General features: G+C 34.9%; 1 long non-coding RNA gene across 2 annotated transcripts in view; it reads left to right on the forward strand.

Moving 5' to 3' along the window:
* The window catches only part of LOC140615141 (uncharacterized), a 71,801-nt gene extending 68,031 nt beyond the window's left edge, over positions 1-3,770 (forward strand). For both annotated transcript variants that reach the window (XR_012015807.1, XR_012015810.1), the window contains one exon: positions 1,760-3,770. This is a non-coding gene — a long non-coding RNA (uncharacterized lncRNA). The remainder of the gene's footprint in view (positions 1-1,759) is intronic.
* Positions 3,771-18,761: the final 14,991 nt, after the last annotated feature.

The following is an 18,761-nucleotide window of genomic DNA, read 5'->3' on the forward strand; positions in this document are numbered from 1 at the left end:
TCCTGCTCAGCTCATAAATAAATAAATAAATAAATAAATAAATAAATAAATAAATAATTCCAAGTGAAACAAAGTGTCCAGATATATTAACCAATAACTTGAATTTTAAGCATAATTTTAAAATTATAAAAATCTTTCCAGAGGGAACAATGATTACTTTTCAGGCATAGAATGTTCTTAGGAGGTTAAAGGTACTTTTCACTAATATTTAAATTTAAAGGATGTTTAGGAAAGAGAGAAATATAGAGGATGTCTGCCAGAAAAGTAGGCAGAATTGTAGAAAGTAGGTAGAAAATCAAAGAATAAAGTATAAAGTTTCAATCGATGTATAACTATTTCATGAGGTGTATTTTTTGTCTACCTATAAAATAGCCTTGTGACATTACTACTTGTGTTTTTTTATTGCATTAGTATCACATATTCAACTTTGTACAATGACAGGCGCACAAGTAACAGTGAGTTAATTTTAGGAATGAGGTGGAAAAAAGTGTAGAATAGAAATTCTCTTGCCTTAGATAGTATGGGACTGCTTCTCAAAGTCTTAGGAAGTGTCCCTGGGATTTGCATTTCAGAGCATCATTTCCTGGTTGAAGGACTTTGGGAACCTAAAGGGAATTTTTAAAAGGTCAGTTTTTAGTTGCTTATGGCCTACCTCTCCTTCCTCATACAGTTAACTGCTGACATTCAGCATAGTCATGGAGAATATCCAATTAAGAATCCTGCTTGGCAAGTCACCTTTAAATTCCTGTATTTTATTTGTCCCCTAGCATCTATTTGGAGTGCTACCATATTGGAACCTTGAAGGTATATGATCTTTATTATGATGGCCACTCTCCAAGGAAATGTATGTTCTAAAATAAAAGACAGACCACTGTGACAAAAAGTATCAGAACTTCTACCCTCCCAATCAGATCACTATACATCATCTTCAAGGCTTGTCTTTTCCTGGACTTTCTTTTCTGTCTAAAACATTCGCATAGAACAATAGGACATTTATACTCAATTACTTGGGGCTCTTTCTGCCTGAACATTCTCACACCAAATAATTTTGGTGTCTTAGAAATAAAATAGTCAATTAGACTTTGATTAGAGGAGTTGATACTGAGTGAAACAGAGTTTATCTAATATCCCTTAGGAGCAAATTAGAGAGTGAGCCTTATTTTCACCTAAGGAAAATTTTGTTCTAAGATCACATCTTCTCATATGAAAAGTTCTCAGTGGGTTTGGAGGAGAATATTGGCACAGTGCAACTGACTTTTGAGAGTTACATTTGACAAAACTGAAATAACTAAGTATCACTGGCATTCTGTTAAACTATCCAAGGGAATCAAAGAACCAAGCTGAGGAGAAAATGATGCTTGCTTGTTTTGAATCCTAATAAGACTGCCTCTTTGTTGTAATGCTTTCCACAGAAACCTCTTAGAAAAGTGTTTGATTCTATTCATGACACTGCTATTCTTCTGAAGAGATCAGAAAATTTAAGTTATGGTCTTCTTACCTTTAAAAAATAAACATTAGATTTTATTTTTAAGAAAAAAATTGTGTATGTATAAATATTGACAGCTCCAGGGGAAATTCAGATGTAATTTTTAAAGACATTTGGTTAGAAAATCTATTCTTGAATCTGAAGGTATTTGCTTTGACAAGATATGAACCAAAATGATCCCTGATTCATCATCATTAAATAGGAGTAGCCTAATGAAAGAGTTTAAGCTCATTTTCTCTGAAGTAATTCTTTGTCCTCTCTCTTCGTTTTCAGAGCTGATAATTATCAAGAGTTCAAACTTAGAACTACTCAACAAGTAAAAGAATCTTTACACAAATACTGGCAAGCAGCTTAGGGCCTATTTTAAATCTTCAGACACACTCTGCAATTTAGATTAATATTTTAACACCAAATATCATTACAGAGAAGACTCACAAAATAGCAGGAATACTGTTATTATGGCTTGAGTTCACTGAAGGAACTGAAAGTCAGGACTGAAGAAATACAAGAAATGGCTAGGGAATATCTATTTTCCCTGGCTGTTTGTTCTAACAATTTGGCCTTAATATCATGTTCAGTGATTTCATGTATACCCACATAGTAATGCTAGTAATTTGTCATTATATCAGGAAGGTAGACTAAGTATGCCTGATGCATGATATTACTTTTGTTGTGTCACCATTACATGTTATTGTGATCCCTAGTTTTATTGAATTTCATTTGTATTAAACTAATGTTTCTATACATATCTTGGGAAAAATATCTCCTGGCTAGCTTTTTTTAGAAGTTGAGAAGAATCAGCAGTGCGAAGACTAGCCACAGTGGAAATACCAAAGAAATAGTGTTTAAAGAAGCAGTTTGAGAGACAAGAATCATAATCATGCAAAGATGACTAGTAATGAGTAATTGTACAAAAAAAATGTAACTCATATGTTATAGTTTTTGAGGAATTAGCGAAAGGAATGAAAACCACGAGCAGGGCTGGTCAGAAATGGCATTAAAGAAGTGGGGCTTTACTGTGTAGAATTACCATGCAAAAGAAGAAATAAATGACATTTTAAAGATTTATTTATTTATTTTTAGAGGGGAGGGACAGAAGGAGAAGGACTCTCCACTGAACACAGAACCCAACATGGGCCTCACTCTCATGACCCGGAGATCATGACCTGAGCTGAAATCAAGAATCAGATGCTTAACCCACTGAACTCCAGGAACTCCAATAAATGACATTATAGACAAAGAAATAACTCTGTGGGGAAGGATGGAAGCAGGAATGTTCAAGCAATGCACTATACTTGAAATGTACATTTTATGTTGGGACTGAAGAGGAAAATAAGGTTGAAAAAATAAGAGGACCAGATAGTAAAGGCCTGTATTCATTCATGAGGGCTGTGGTAACAAAGTACCAGAGATGATGTGACTTATAAAACAGAAATGAATTTTCTCACATTTCTGAAGGCTAGAAGTCCAAGCACAAGGTATTAACAGATTTGGTTTCTTCTAAAGCCTTTTTCCTTGATTTGCAGATGGCCATGTCTTCACATGATCTTTCCTCTGTGTGCATCCATTCCTGCTGACTATTTCTTTGTTCAAGTTTTCTCTCCTTATAAGGACACAAGTCAGGTTGCACTAGGGACCGCTCTAACAGCCTCACTATAACTTAATCACCTCTTTAAAGGTCCTACCTCCAAATACACTCATATTCTGTAGTACGAAGTGTTAGGGACTCAACATATGAATTTCAGAGGCAGCAGTTCAGTCCATAGGAAATTTACATGCCAAGTTGAGAAGAAGGTTTCAAAGAGACATTACTTATGACCTGGGATCTAGTTCTGACTGAGTCCCTTTCCATTTGTCTTTCAGTGCTCTGTGAAACCTCTCTGGTCCTACAGGTAATGGAGTTGAACTAGAAAATCTCCAAGGTTTTCCTAACTAAAATTCTATATTTTGGGGAAATTCCTAAAAATATGAAAATAGGTCATATACCCATAAGTTAATCAACATCATGAGTCAGCTTATTTACAGTCAATTAGACCAAGCATAACCTCTAAAGCAGCACTTCCTAAACTCTTTTGAGAATACTAAGAAGTATCACTCAAAAGGTATTCTGAGGTCATAAAAATCCAGAAAATTTGCAAAATTATTTTGATGGGAGGATTTTGAGCTTTTAGGTAAACCAAGACATTTTTTTGGAAGCTACAAAACCCCGGGGCAGGTGCATTCTCCTTTTTTCCTAATGGGACATTAATATCTTTCACGCTTACCTCTCAATTTGTACAACATTTATAAGGAATAAAATCAAAGTTGTTATATTGAAATAGTTAAGTGTGTTATCTGCAGCCTTGTTGTTTGTATTCTTTTATAAAAATAATTTTTCAGAGAACATTTTAAACAATTTGAGGAGTGGTCACTAAAATACATTTTAAAAAATATTTCAGATGACAGTTAAATTGAACTAGAGTGAAGGAAATAGAAATCTAGGGGAAAATAAAATACTCTAGCTGCTTTAGTTCTCTTGATTTTATAAACAGTGAAGACTTCTCTTCAAGTTGTATAACAGACTGGAAGAATACAGAGAAGGCTCACAGGGCTGCAAGGGTTCCCACATCATCTTTCCTTGTCACTTGTTCACTCTCGGGCTATGAAGGTTGGGTTGAGGGTGGACTGGACTGAGACAAACCAGTTCTGAACCTACATGAGCCTGAAAACTTGAATCATGCTGGCTCTTTTCCCATTCTCCTCAGGAATTTGAAAGATGGAAGAAATGTTGTTTAAGAATTAACTGATTTATTCACAATAGGTTCTGGGGCTAGTCAATGAGAACTGGCCTTAAAGAGGGCAGGCCCAACTCCTTAATGAGTTCAGGGAGAGCCATACTCAGACCATCTTTTTCTTTTTTCAATAGAGATTTATTCAGTTACTTGAGAGAGATAGAGTGTGCATGAGTGGGGGGAAGGTTTAGAGAGAAAGAGAAAGAGAGACAGAGAGAGAATCCTCAAGCAGATTCCCCAGTAAGCACAACATGGATCTCAGACCCTGAGATCAAGCCCTGAGCCAAAACCAAGAGTAGGATGCTCAAGTGACCAAACCACCCAGGTACCCCTGGAACTATCTCTAAAAGGCAGATTCAGTATACAATAGTTTCTAAGTTTATTTGACCATGTCCTTCTCCATGTGTGTATGGTTTGTGCATGAGACAGAGAGAGACAGAGAGACAAAGAGGCAGAGATTCTCTCCTCTTATCAATAGACTATTTTTCAGAGTAGTTTTTTAGGTTTGCAGCACAACTGAGCAGAAAGTATAGAGAGGTCTCACATACTGCCTGTCCTCACACATTAGACAGATTTTCCACTATTAACATCCCCTAACAGAGTGGGATAATTGTTACAATCAATGACTCTACATTGACACATCATTACACAAAGTCCACAGTTTATATTATGATTCACCATTGGTATTGTGCACTGCATGGATTTTGTTAAATACGTAATGACATGTATCCACCATTATAGTATCATATAGAATAGTTTCACTGCCCTCTGTGCTCTTAGAATTATCTTTTTACTAGTATTTGCTGGTATGGCAGTGGACACATCCTGAGAAATGTTGCTCTAAAACAACTGTGGCTTGTATTATTGAATAGGTAAAAAACCTTGTTTCTGCTTTATTGAAACCAGCAAGAGGAACTGATTCAAAACATATGGTACTTTACTGTTGACTACAACTCCCTGACAGTGGACCATGTGTCTCACTTTATACTTTGCTAATACAAATAAACTATTTGGGTAGTTTGGGAACCTCAGAGCCTAATTTATTGCTCACTTACATTTGGTAAGTATTTTAAAGGAAGGTTTACTTACATCCTCTTCCAAGAACGTGGGAGTGTGCAGCAGGGAGCTATAGAAGAGTTTATATGTTCTCTTTTTAATTGAATATTATTTTATTTTCAAGGACTTTATTTTCAAGAAACAGGTGTTTCACCTGAGGTGAAGCCAGGCAGTTTATTAGGGATGAGCACCATTACACAATAATGAAAAATATATATATTGCAAAATAATTGCAAATATGAGTGTGAGGCATGTGCTGTGATCATGCAACGTGTTGAAAAGAAATAAGGATATGAATTTTCACCTTCAAACCTGAAGTCATAGAATTCTAGAGTCTAATCCTGATAAATATATTAACATGTATATAGGTATTTTTATTTTATAGGATTATCAAACAGCACCACAAAATGATAACTGCCCTTCCTTAAGTATACTGAAGGCATATGCAGGAGCTATGGAATATCTTAAATAAATTTCAATTCCAAAGTAAGAAAATTACATGAACATTAATACGGAATATTTTGTCAGTGGGGTTCAATCCTGATTTGTAAAAGGTCCAGAGAAGACCACCAAACTTGGACTAGAGCACATGAGTACTTTCCCTAGTTACGTGATACTGGGCAAATACTAACTCCTTTGTATGTCTTTGTTTATAAAAGCAGAAGGTTCGGGATCCCTGGGTGGCGCAGCGGTTTAGCGCCTGCCTTTGGCCCAGGGCGCGATCCTGGAGACCCGGGATCGAATCCCATGTCGGGCTCCTGGTGCATGGAGCCTGCTTCTCCCTCTGCCTGTGTCTCTGCCTCTCTCTCTCTCTCTCTCTCTGTGCGACTATCATAAAAATAAAAAAATAAAAAAAATATTTAAAAAAAAAAGCAGAAGGTTGTATCAAATGATCTTTATGTCTTTCTATTCTTAACACTTGTTTATAATTCTATACAATACACTGGACACCAGAAATAGGATTTGTATATCTGGTCTACTACAATTCATCCTTCTCTTGTCTATCCTTCATTCCCTTCTTCCTTCTTTCCTTCCTTCTGTGTTCTTCCTACTCTTCCTTCTCCTTTCACAAATATTTATGATATTTGTCTGCCACGTTTTGGTCCCTATGCTGGGGGCTAATGGCACTACAACAAACAAGACAAGATCTTTGACTTTATTATTATTATTTTTTAGATTTTATTTATTCATAAGAGAGAGAGAGAGAGGCAGAGACACAGGCAGATAGAGAAGCAGGCTCCATGCTTGTGGATGTGGACTGGATGTGGGACTGGATCCCAGGACTCCAGCATCATGCCCTGGGCTGAAGGCAGGTGCTAAACCACTGAGCCACCCAGGGATCCCCAAGATCCTTGACTTTAAAGAGCTTTCAATTTAGTGAGAGACAGGTGAATTGGAAATTAGAATATAGTGTGTCATGATAAATACCAAGTGTGATCAATACCATAAAAGAGCATATAAGGGTTACTTAATCTCATGGAATTATACATGAGAGATGTTTAACTAGTTTACAACAGAATGGCCTATCACTTAATAAAAGAGTGAAATACTTCTATACAGTTTGGTAAATAGCCTCTCTCTGTGCTCCCAAGTGTTTTTTTCTGACACTGTGGCCATGCAAGATTCTCTCCAAAGACCTCCCTCCTATACTTTGTCATGACCCTGCCAATAAGGGTTAATCTCTGGACACTGTAAGTCTTCCATGATTCTGTTCCAGCACGGTAGCCTATGTCCATTCTGATTGCTTACCCACAATCAGAAATGCCCAAGCTACACTTGTTGTTAAATGCTTTAAATAGTACCTTTAGTTCATACACTGCCTTTTCAGGATTTGAAGCATGAAATATATTAGGCTCGAGAAAGAAGGGCAAGAGTGGGTAAAAATGTGTTCCAGACAAAATCAATGGATTTTGGACCTGTGTAGACAGGTCCACTGGTGAAAGACTGGTAGTTTAAGAAATGGAAAGTAGTTTAGTAGATCATTACTAGTGAGCTCTAGGAGAGAAGTAGTGGGAGAAAACTCTAGAGAGGTAGATAGGACCCAGAATTCAAAGTACTTTACAAGTCAGGCTCAGCAGTTTTTTGCTGAATAGAGAAGAGTATTATTTATATATTTCTGGAGGGGGCACTATGATGTTTTGACAGAGTTAGAAATGTCAGGAAAAACACTACAAAAGAGTCTAGATACATGTTGTATAGGTATCTATTACCTTGTGGTATCTGTACCAAAATTGGTGTTGTAAGTAAGATCTGTTTGCTCTGCCCATAACCCCAGAGCTCTTTCCAAGGCATGCCAGAAACACCAATCTTTACTTCAATACCAGAGAAATAGCAATATGCAACCACAGGGTTTTTCTTCCCATTCTATTAATAATTTTAGAGAGAAAAGGAGCTGGCATACAGGAAGTTCAACAAGTTATCTCAGATTTTAGCCATTTTGAAATGGTATTAATGAATAAATGAATAATGAATGAAATGAATGAAAGGTGGCAATTCTCAGGTGTAAGGTGGAAATACCTCTTTCCTTTTCTGAATGTTTCTCTACCTTGGAACAAGACCTTACGAGCCTAACCCTCCTAGTATCTTTTCATTTATTTTTTAACTCTCACTCCTTGTGGGAGAAGAGAAGTGATCTAGCAGTACTGGTGAGTTGAGAAGTAACTAGGCATGCATTGCTCAACGAATCTTTGCTACAGCGCCTGGATTCACTTGGCACTAGGAAGTATGTATCTCTTGGACAGGCTCTGTTCTGGGGGACAGTGGAATGGTGGGACAGACTTTCCATGTTCCAATACTTCCATGTCTTGGTAACAAAGTTTGCTTAACTTTGGGATTTGTTATTGGAAAGCCTGCTTGCCAGCATTTATTAGTCAGACTTTCCTGTATCAACTTTATCAGTAATAAATGTGATATTTTGAACTCCCTTTCCTGGCTCTTATGTCTTACATTTCAATTGATTCAGAGATCAAGGAGAAAATGAGAGGGCTATTTATTAGGCTTCTTTCAAATGCAGTGATGCATTCTTCTCATTCAAGCCATGCAAAGATATTTTCCTGTCAAATTTAGAAAGAAAATTTACTTACATCTTTATATGAAAGCAAATTTACTTTTCATTTCATCTAGGTGTATATATACTTCATACTTTCATATATACTTTATAAAAGTTCAAAATTCCTTATGTTACTGTTATTCTGGTCTTGATTTTATTTATTTCTGATTTTTCTGTGTTATTTCATTCCTCTGTTAAATTTCAGCTAAACTTCTTCTTTTTCTAGTTCCTTGTGGTATAATGTGAAGTTGTTTATTTGAGCTTTTTTTCTTAATGCAAGCACTTAAGTATGCATAAATTTCCCTCTAACATCCACTTTTGCTGTATCCCATAGGTTTTAGAACATTGTGTTTTCTTCTTCTTTTGAGACATATTTTAATTTGCCATTTGGTTTCTTATTTGGCCAACTGCTTGTGTGGTGGTGTGTTGTTTAATATTTACATATTAAATATTTAATATTTACATTGTAGATTTTCCAGCTTTGTATTATTGTTGGATCTTTAGTTTTGTACTATTCTAGTTGGAGAATATACTTGGTATGATTTCAGTCTTCTTAAATTTGTAGTATTTGTTATGTCTCTTTTTATAAGATTTAACCAGGGGATTCTTCTATATATACTTGAAGAAAATGTGTATTCTATTTTTCTTGGATGGTATGTTTTATATGTATCATTTAGAACCATTTATTCTGAAGTATGCTTCAAGTAAAAAATGTTCTTGATGAAAAACGCTTTAACTGAAGGTACTTATTTAAAATAAAACATATCAAAGGGGAGGTGGGTGAGGGATGGGTGAATTGGGTGAAGGGGATTCAGAGTACATTTATTATGAGTACTAAGTAATGCCGTATAGAATTGTAAAATCACTATATAAATATAGTGAAGCCAATATAACATTCTATGTTAACTATACTGGAATTAAAATAAAAAACTTAAAAAAAAAAAAGAAGAGTGGTTTTGAATACTGGCTCTGAAATGAGCCATGTGTTTAAACCTCTTCTCTATTGCTTATAAGTCATGTGACCTTACAAAAATTGTTCTCTGTGGATTTCAATTTGATCGAATATAAAGCAGCATAATCTTAGGGCCTGTCTCATTAGGTTGGTCTAAGATTATATATGTAAAACACATATGATAGAATCTGGCACACAGTAAATACTATATGTGTTTGCTATTGTTATTGGTCCAGAAAATGAACCTGAGTTTGGAAAGATAGTTCAATTTTTCCTGTCCAAACTCTAGTTTTTTTAATGACCCATTAATTACATTCAATAATGGTAGTAATTAATAATCCAAAACAAATTCAGTTAGACATATAGTTTGCATGACTTGATTAGAATGGCCATTTGGAATTTGACTTTATTAATGTTATCAAGATAGACATTAATATTAATGTTATGTGAATGGGCATGATCTTATAAAATACGGTATTTTTGCTTTTCTTTTGTAATAAACTTAGCTAAGATGTAAAATGAAAAAGTGTTATTCAGTTATCTGTCAAAAAATCATATAAAATTCAACAGTGAAATTTTAGAGTTGAATTATTTGATTAGCATACTATTATAAATTTTTCAGTGTATCTTTCTGTCCTTTGATATAATGATGTTGCTAGTGATGCTTCTTATGTTTCTGAAACATGAAAAAATGCTTTGCGGTAGCTTGTATTTTCTATGTATTTTATAACCTTGGTCTTCTTTGTCATCTGCTTTTTTTTTTCCGGCAGGGTTTCTCCTATGAATAGGAGTATGCTACCTTGCCACCATAATTTTTAAATAAAAGCAAAATCATACACACTAAAGCTCCTGTTAAATCATTAATGGTATAATGGCTTTACGTGGTTGCAAATTTTCTAATTCAAGGATTCCAAATATAATTTTTTCGCAGACAAAAAATTGGCAATTAAGGCCAAATATTACTCTTTGAGTTCTCTAAAATATTTTGTTCAGAAGACGTGAAATAGTAACACTTGAACAAATTGTCCTGTGTTTTCCGGTTTGCAAGCAGATCAGAAAGGCTTATATGGATATTTATTAATTATAGTGTTTCAATATATTATCGGAATATAAATAGCAATAAATACAGAAGTTAAATCAAGGGCCATTAGAGAATATTATGTGAAAGTATGGAAAAATTTGAAAACCTATAGGAAGTGGATTGTGTCTTAGCAAAATGTAATTAACAAAATCAATTCAAGGGAAGTAGAAAACTTAATAGGCCTGCCTGTCAAAAAAAATGAAAAAAAGAAAAGCACTGAAATGGTGTTTAAGAAAACATCATTAAAAATGGAAGCTCTCTAACTTGTAAATAAAAGATGATTTCTAAATTATTCTAGTTCATAGGGAATGTACAACCTCCCAAGTCATTTTATGAGGCCATCATAACTTTAATATTAAAACCTATAAAGAGAGTAAAACCTCATTTATTGTTATAAAACAAATTTTCTTTAAAAACTCACTGCACTTTGAAAAACAGAATACTGTTCCAAAGATTATACCAATATAATTCATTTCCTCGGTAAACTAGAGGAAAATTTATGCATTTATATAATTAAAATATTGAAAATATATTTGAAAAGGAAATTCAGAAGACTTGCCTAATTAGAACTCTGAATAAACAGGAATATAAGAAAATTACTTAAATATGATAAAGATTATCATAAGCTGAAAGAAAATATAAATATAAATTGTGAAATACTAATAAACATCACTTTAATTACAATTAGAAACCAGAAAGGGATAACTGTTGGTGCTATGATTAATCACTATTGCATGGAAGGATATAAAATATACAGTAAGAGAAAAAAGTCAAATAATATTATAAATTTCAAAGAAGAAAAGTTGTCTATTTTTTGTTAATGAGTTGATTGTATACCCAGAAAGCCTAAAATATTCTAGAAAAAAATATTATTTAACTTAAAAAGAATATTGGGAAAAGTTATTGTATACAAAATAAGCAGTCAAATAGTAATCATTGCCTATCCTAGCAATAATAACTCAGAGGAATTAGTCCAATTCATAATATAAACAGAAATATATAAAGTATTTAATAAAGAATATCAGAAATGAAATGAAGAAAAATCACAAAAACAAATCATTGTAGCAAACACTTTATATGGAAATTTACATGATTTTCCTGAATGGAAAAATTTAATATCACAGAAAATGACAATTATCTAAGATAGAAATTTAATGCAGCTACAGTTTAAATCCTAATGAGTTAAAAAAATTTATTTTGAAGTTAATATGTAGTATTAAATATAAGAGAATTTAAGAAAACTATGAAAATGAAAAACAAATAGAATTAGTTATAAAGCTACAGTAATAAATGAATATGATATTGCCATGGAAAAGGAAAACAGATCAGACAAAAAGGGAATAATCCATAGAATACTGAAAGACACCCTGTTTTAAAGAAACTTTTTTTAATAGAAAAAAATGGGCAAAAAATGGGAATAGGCAGCTAACAAATGAATAATTCTATTTGGCTAGCAAGAACTAGAGATGCTCAAACTCAATATCAGAGAAATAAATGGTAGATCAAAAATGAAATAGTACTTTATTCTACCAAGCTAACAGAATTAAAATATACTCTAAAACCAACTGCTAGAGAGAACATGTGGAGCAATTCTATTACTTATCATTGGTGAAAGACTTTTCTCATTTTATTGCTTTACTGAGAAACAATCTAATACCATATGTTTTTTAAAAATGTATATTTTTCTACAAAACAACCCCCTTCCTAGGAATCTGTCCTATAAAAATAAAAATATAATGTATAAGAATGTTTCCAAGGATTTTGCTAGAATCATTGCTCTTGGGGACAAAAACTGGAAACAAAATTAATCGACATCAATAAAGAAATGGTTGCATAAATTACACATACAGAATTTCACCATATTTATTTGGTGGAATTTTCTCAAACTACTATGGAAAGAGATATGAAAAATCCAGAGCAGACTATAATATGACGTGTTTTTTTTTTTTTTTTTTTTTTTTTAGTGAAGAAAACGACACCAACAGGATGGTGGCCATGAAAGCCAGGATCCACTAAGGAGTGTTAAACTACTTATCTGCCAAATTAGCTAGCTCTGAAAAGAGATGGCATTGCAGCATTTGGCCTATACCCAGCCATTGCTGGTAGTTGGTGACAAACAAGAAAGATGGGTGTAGGAAGGGCTATTCCCAATTCTCAACCCCTGGACACTATGCCCTACAAGCAGGGATGCTTCCGAGATGAACCCTGAAGCATAGACATGGACGTAAGTTGAGCCCCACAGGTGCAGATCTTGGTGGTAGTGGAAAATATTCCAACCAGCACTTTGAAAGCTAATGTGGAGAAGGTTCCCTGTGAACGGCAGTTAACACAGGTCAGTTGGTACTGAACGATGAGGAATGCCATTCTGAAGGGAGGATGATGGCTTCTATTGCCCTTAGCTAAGATAAAATATTCAGATCTAAATCCCCAAATCAAGAGTTGGGGAGAGGAATGCTACCAGGCCAACCTAAGGCCATTTGATTATTTAGAAGATTCCCGTCTAACTTTCGAATATTCAGAAATTCTTCAGCCACCTCTCTGTTACTGATTTCTAGTGGAATTTAATTGTAGTCTAAAAGCATAATTCATACCATTTCTATCATTTAAAATTGTGTCAAGGTATATTAAAGTATGGCCCAGAATGTGATCTCTCTTGGTTGAATGTTCCATGAGAGACTGAGACAAATTTATGTTCTGCTGTTGTTGAATGGAGTATTCTATAAATGGCAATTAAATCAAGTTGATAGTGTTAGTGCTGTTCATGTCATTTACGTTTTTATTGATTTTTGCCTATTTAATTAATAACTTACTGAAAGAGGAATGTGTATTAAAGCCTCCAACTATAATACTGGATTTGTCTGTTTCTCGTTTCAGTTTCATTTATTTTTGCTTCATGTATTTCTTTTTTAAAAACAATTTTTTTATTGGAGTTCAATTTGCCAACATATAGCATAACACCTAGTGCTCATCCCGCCAAGTGCCCCCCTCAGTGCCCATCACCCAGTCACCCCAACCCCCTGCCCATGTCCCTTTCTACTACCCTTTGTTCATTTCCCAGAGTTAGGGGTCTCTCATGTTTTGTCACCCTCACTGATATTTTCACTCATTTTCTGTCCTTTCCCCTTTATTCCCTTTCACTAATTTTTATATTCCCCAAATGAGGGCAGCCCCAGTGGCTCAGCGGTTTAGCGCTGCCTTCAGCCCAGGGTGTGATCCTGGAGACCCGGAATCGAGTCCCATGTCCGGCTCCCTGGTGGCGCCTGCTTCTCCCTCTGCCTGTGTCTCTGCCTCTCTCTCTCTCTCTCTCTCTCTCTGTGTGCCTCTCATGAATAAATAAATAAAATCTTTAAAAACATATATTCCCCAAATGAATGAGACCATATAATGTTTGTCTTTCCCCAGTTGACTTATTTCACTCAGCATAATACCCTCCAGTTCCATTCATGTTGAAGCAAATGGTGGGTATTTGTTGTTTCTAATGGCTGAGTAATATTCCACTGTATACATAGACCACATCTTCTTTATCCATTCATCTTTCCATGGACACCGAGGCTCTTTCCACAGTTTGGCTATTGTGGACATTGCTGCTAGAAACATTGGGGTGCAGGTATCCTGGCGTTTCATTGCATCTGTATCTTTGGGGTAAATCCCAAGCAGTGCAATTGCTGGGTCATAGGGCAGTTCTATTTTTGACTCTTTGAGGAACCTCCATACAGTTTTCCAGAGTGGCTGCATCAGTTCACATTCCCACCAACAGTGCAAGAGCGTTCCCCTTTCTCTACATCTTCTCCAACATTTGTTGTTTCCTGTCTTGTTAATTTTCCCCATTCTCACTGGTGTGAGGTGGTATCTCAGTGTGGTTTTGATTTGTATTTCCCTGATGGCAAGTGATGCGGAGCATTTTCTCATGTGCTTGTTGGCCATGTCTATGTCTTCCTCTGTGAAATTTCTGTCCATGTCTTTTGTCCATTTCATGAGTGGATTGTTTCTTTGTTGAGTTTAATAAGTTCTTTATAGATCTTGGATACTAGCCCTTTATCTGATAGGTCATTTGCAAATATCTTCTCCCATTCTGTAGGTTGTCTTTTAGTTTTGTTGACTGTTTCTTTTGCTGTGCAGAAGCTTTTTATCTTGATGAAGTCCCAATAATTCATTTTTTCTTTTGTTCCCCTTGCCTTCATGGATGTATCTTGCAAGAAGTTGCTGTGGCCAAGTTCAAAAAGGGTTCTGCCTTTGTTTTCCTCTAGGATTTGGATGGATTCTTGTCTCACATTTAGATCTTTCATCCATTTTGAGTTTATCTTTGTGTATGGTATAAGAGAATGGTCTAGTTTTATTCTTCTGCATGTGGATGTCCATTTATTGAAGAGTGATTCATGTATTTCTATCACCTATTGACAGTGCATGCATATTTGAGATTATGTCTTCTTGGAAAATGACCTCTTTAACTATGATAGTATTCCTTATTTTGAATTCTTTTTTTTTTAAAATATTTAATTTATTTATTTATTTGAGAGAGAGAGAATGTGTGTATATGTGATGGTTGGGGTGGGGGGAGTCAAGGGAGAGGGACCAGCAGACCCCATGCTGAGTGCAGAGCCTGACTCAGGGCTCATGATTCCAATGTCATGACCTGAATGGAAACCAAGCATCAGATGCTTAACTGACTGAGCCACCATGACACCCCTTAAATTCTTTTTTTATCTGAAATAATAGCTTTATTTTTGGTTAGTGTTTGCAAGGTGTGTCTTTTTCCATTTTTTTTACTTTTAACCTGTGTCTTTATATTTAAAATGGGTTTCTTGTAGATAACATATAGTTGGGTCTTTTTTTTTTTTTTTTGCCATTCTAATAGTCTTTGTCTTGTAATTGATGTATTTTGACCACTAACATTTAAAGTGATTATTTATATGGTTGGATTAATATGTACTATCTTTGTAACTTTTTTATTCATTGAATTTACTCTTTGTTTCTTCCCTTCTCCCCTTTTCCTGCCTTTTCTCGTTTTAACTAAACATTTCATATAATTGTCATTTTTATCTTCTTTGCATATCAAGTATACTTCTTTTAATGGTTATCTCAAAGTTTACAGTATACATTTTAAACTAATCTAATCTCTCTTTAAATAATACTATTAGGCTTCTATGTGTTACAGGTAACAAGATTATTCCAAATTCATTCCCCCATATTTGTGATATTATTGTCATTCATTTTATTTACCCATCTGCTTTAATCACTCAATATATTTTAGCATCTATTACTTTAAACAATTATCTTTTAGATCAGTGGCAAGTAGGAAAAATAACATTTATTTTAATCTTAATTTATCCCATCTCTGATGTTTCTGTCTTTTTTTTTAAATTTTTTTTTAAGTTTTTATTTATTTATGATAGTCACACAGAGATAGAGAGAGGCAGAGACATAGGCAGAGGGAGAAGCAGGCTCCATGCACCGGGATCCCAACGTGGGATTCGATCCCGGGTCTCCAGGATCGTGCCCTGGGCCAAAGGCAGGCACCAAACCGCTGCGCCACCCAGGGATCCCTGTTTCTGTCTTTTTAATGTAGATCCAAGTTTCTGAGGGGGTTTTTCTTAGATCTTAGCCTGAGAACCTGGTGAGTTTCTAGAAAGTCCACGCAGTTATTATGAGTACCCTAAGACTGAGGCCCCAGAAGTTAGTTTCTCACTCTTAGGCTAGTTCACTTAGTCTCTAGCATTTCATCAAAATTACCATTTTAATGTTTTTACCAGTTATTGACTCCAGAAACTTTTGTTCCAGGTAAGCAGATCACAGTTACTTTATCTCTACGGATGGGCCTGTCTCTCTAGATTCTGGAGTGGCAGTTTGCCCTAAAACCTCAGTTCTCTGATATGTGCAAGAAAAATCATTTAACTATATAAATTGTTGTAATTATAAATATTGAATTAATGATTTCCAGGATCTTTGTATAGAAGAACTCTCATGGATATTTTAGAAAGTAAGGAGCGCAAGTTCTAATCAATTTTATACAAAAAATGTATCTTAGAATAAAAAGGGTAAACCATTCAGAGACACAAAATCCCTTTGTATTTGTATGTGCTTACACATCTTTCTGAGGAAGATTTGTGTGATAGAATGCTCACAAAGTCATTAACACTGGTAGTTGAGACATTTTTGTATTGTGCTAATTCCCTTATTACATAAAGCATATATCACTTCTTTGGATTATTATTTTTAAAAAGTTGTGTGGTTTGCCAGAGGCATTTATCACTTGTGTTCATGAATAATGATGATAAACCTTTCAAAGTAGGAGGGCTCTAAATGCCAGGCTAAGAAGTATGACCTTTATTTGAGAGGCAAAGGGGTGCTACTGATGAATTTTGAGCAGGGTAATGATATAATTTGACTTCTGATTTTAGAAAATTTACCTAGCTGCTGTATGTTGAATAGGCTTGAATACTGAGGAACTCATTTAGGTGGCTATCAGAATTATGTTAACAATATTTTCTATTTGTATAGTGCTTTAGAATTTACTGAGCACTATCATTTACAGCAACTTATTTATTTCTCAAAACTGCACTGTAATTCAGACATATTAGAAAGTTTTACCTTACATTTGGAGATATGGACAGCCATTCTAAGTAAATTAAAAAACATGACTTGAGTCCCAGGATCGAGTCCCGCATTGGGCTCCCTGCATGGAGCCTGCTTCTCCCTCTGCCTATGTCTCTGCCTCTCTCTCTGTTTGTGTCTCTCATGAATAAATAAATAAAATCTTTAATTTTTTTTGAGGATAAAATCTTAAAAGAATTAAACAACATGCCTTAAACTCACAGTTGGTATGTTTCATAACTGGGGTATGAAGTTAGAAATTTTGTGCTCTATTTTATTATATAGCTTCTGCACAAGACCAAACAAAAATAGCTCTGTATTTTTATAAAGCTTAGAGTTTATAAAGTGCTTTTATAGGATAGTATTAAGTAAGTGGCAATAATATAACTGAAAACAAACAATTCATCACCAAAAACAAGCATAGAAGCGAAAAAGATGCTTGACAATATGCTTGATAAAGAGTTTAAAGTAATGATCATAAAGATCATCACTGGGCTGAAAAGAAGAGTGGAGGAACTCAGTGAGAACTTCAACAAAAAGATAGAAAATATAAAAAAGAGCCAATCAGAGTTGATGTAAACAGAAACTGAGATGAAAAATACACCAGAAGGGATCAATAGTAGATTAGCAGATGCAGAAGAATGGGTCAGTGGCCTGGAAGGCAGGGTAATGGAAAGCACCCAAGATGAACAGCAAAAAGAAAAACCAATTTTAAAAAATTAAGGTAGGTTAAGGGATCTCTTGGACAACACCAGAAGAAGTAATTCACATTATAGAAACTTCAGAAGGAGAAACAAGACAGAAAGAGGCAGAAAACTTATTTGAATAAGTAATGATAAAAAGGATGTTTGAGAAAAGCAACTAAACAGAGGAAAATAGGAAAAGAAACATTGTGTTTATGAACTTTTATTACACCATCGCTATTTTTTATGGTGGCTATTAAATCTATATTTTGTAGATGAGGAAATGGAATCATAAGTCACTTGCTCAAAGTCACATAGCTTTTCAAAAGGCATTGCTGAGATATGAACCCAGGTCTGTCTGATTCCTAAGGTACAGAGGAAATCGTAGCTATAAGTATAATGGTATTGATGGCTATTGTGTTACTGATGTATAATAATAAAAGCTGAGCTTACTAATGTGCTACTGACAACCAAGTCTCTTTGGTTACATACAATGAAATTTTCATCTTTAGCAAAAGAGTAAACAAAGCCAAGAATCAAGCCTAGGACTTAAGAGAATGAATAGAATTGAAAAGACAGTCAAATGCCTAACCAAGGCTTGTTTCTTATACTTAGATGAGTGACCTGCTTGGGAAGATCTAGGACCCTGATACAATATATGGAATTTTTGTGAGGATGTTTTCTAATATTTTGATACTTAATATTGTCTGAATCTCCTGAGCCTTCAGACAAAGTCTATCTTCCTGATTATGAGACAGCATACCCTGAGGAGTCCAGTTCTAGCATCTGGAAAAGGAACTTACATTGTGTTTTATCTTTAACTTTTACTATATTATCACGGCCCTGTATAGTGGATATTAAATCTGTATTTTGTAGATGAGAAAATCCTATATGTGATTTTTGTCAGGCCTGATCCAAAGCAATTGCAAAGCTTTGCCTGGCAGGGCTCATGGGGAAAGGTTGCCCACCCCATTTCAGACTTGATACATGGCCAGTACTTTGCAGTTTTCTGGCAGAAGCTGTAGTCAAGGACTCAAGCATGCTGGGCCAGCCATGTACATATGTACCTCTTTACTTGAGCCAAGGAGCCTG

Source organism: Canis lupus, chromosome 23, assembly GCF_048164855.1.
Source record: "Canis lupus baileyi chromosome 23, mCanLup2.hap1, whole genome shotgun sequence".
In the NCBI taxonomy this organism is placed as follows: domain Eukaryota; kingdom Metazoa; phylum Chordata; class Mammalia; order Carnivora; family Canidae; genus Canis; species Canis lupus.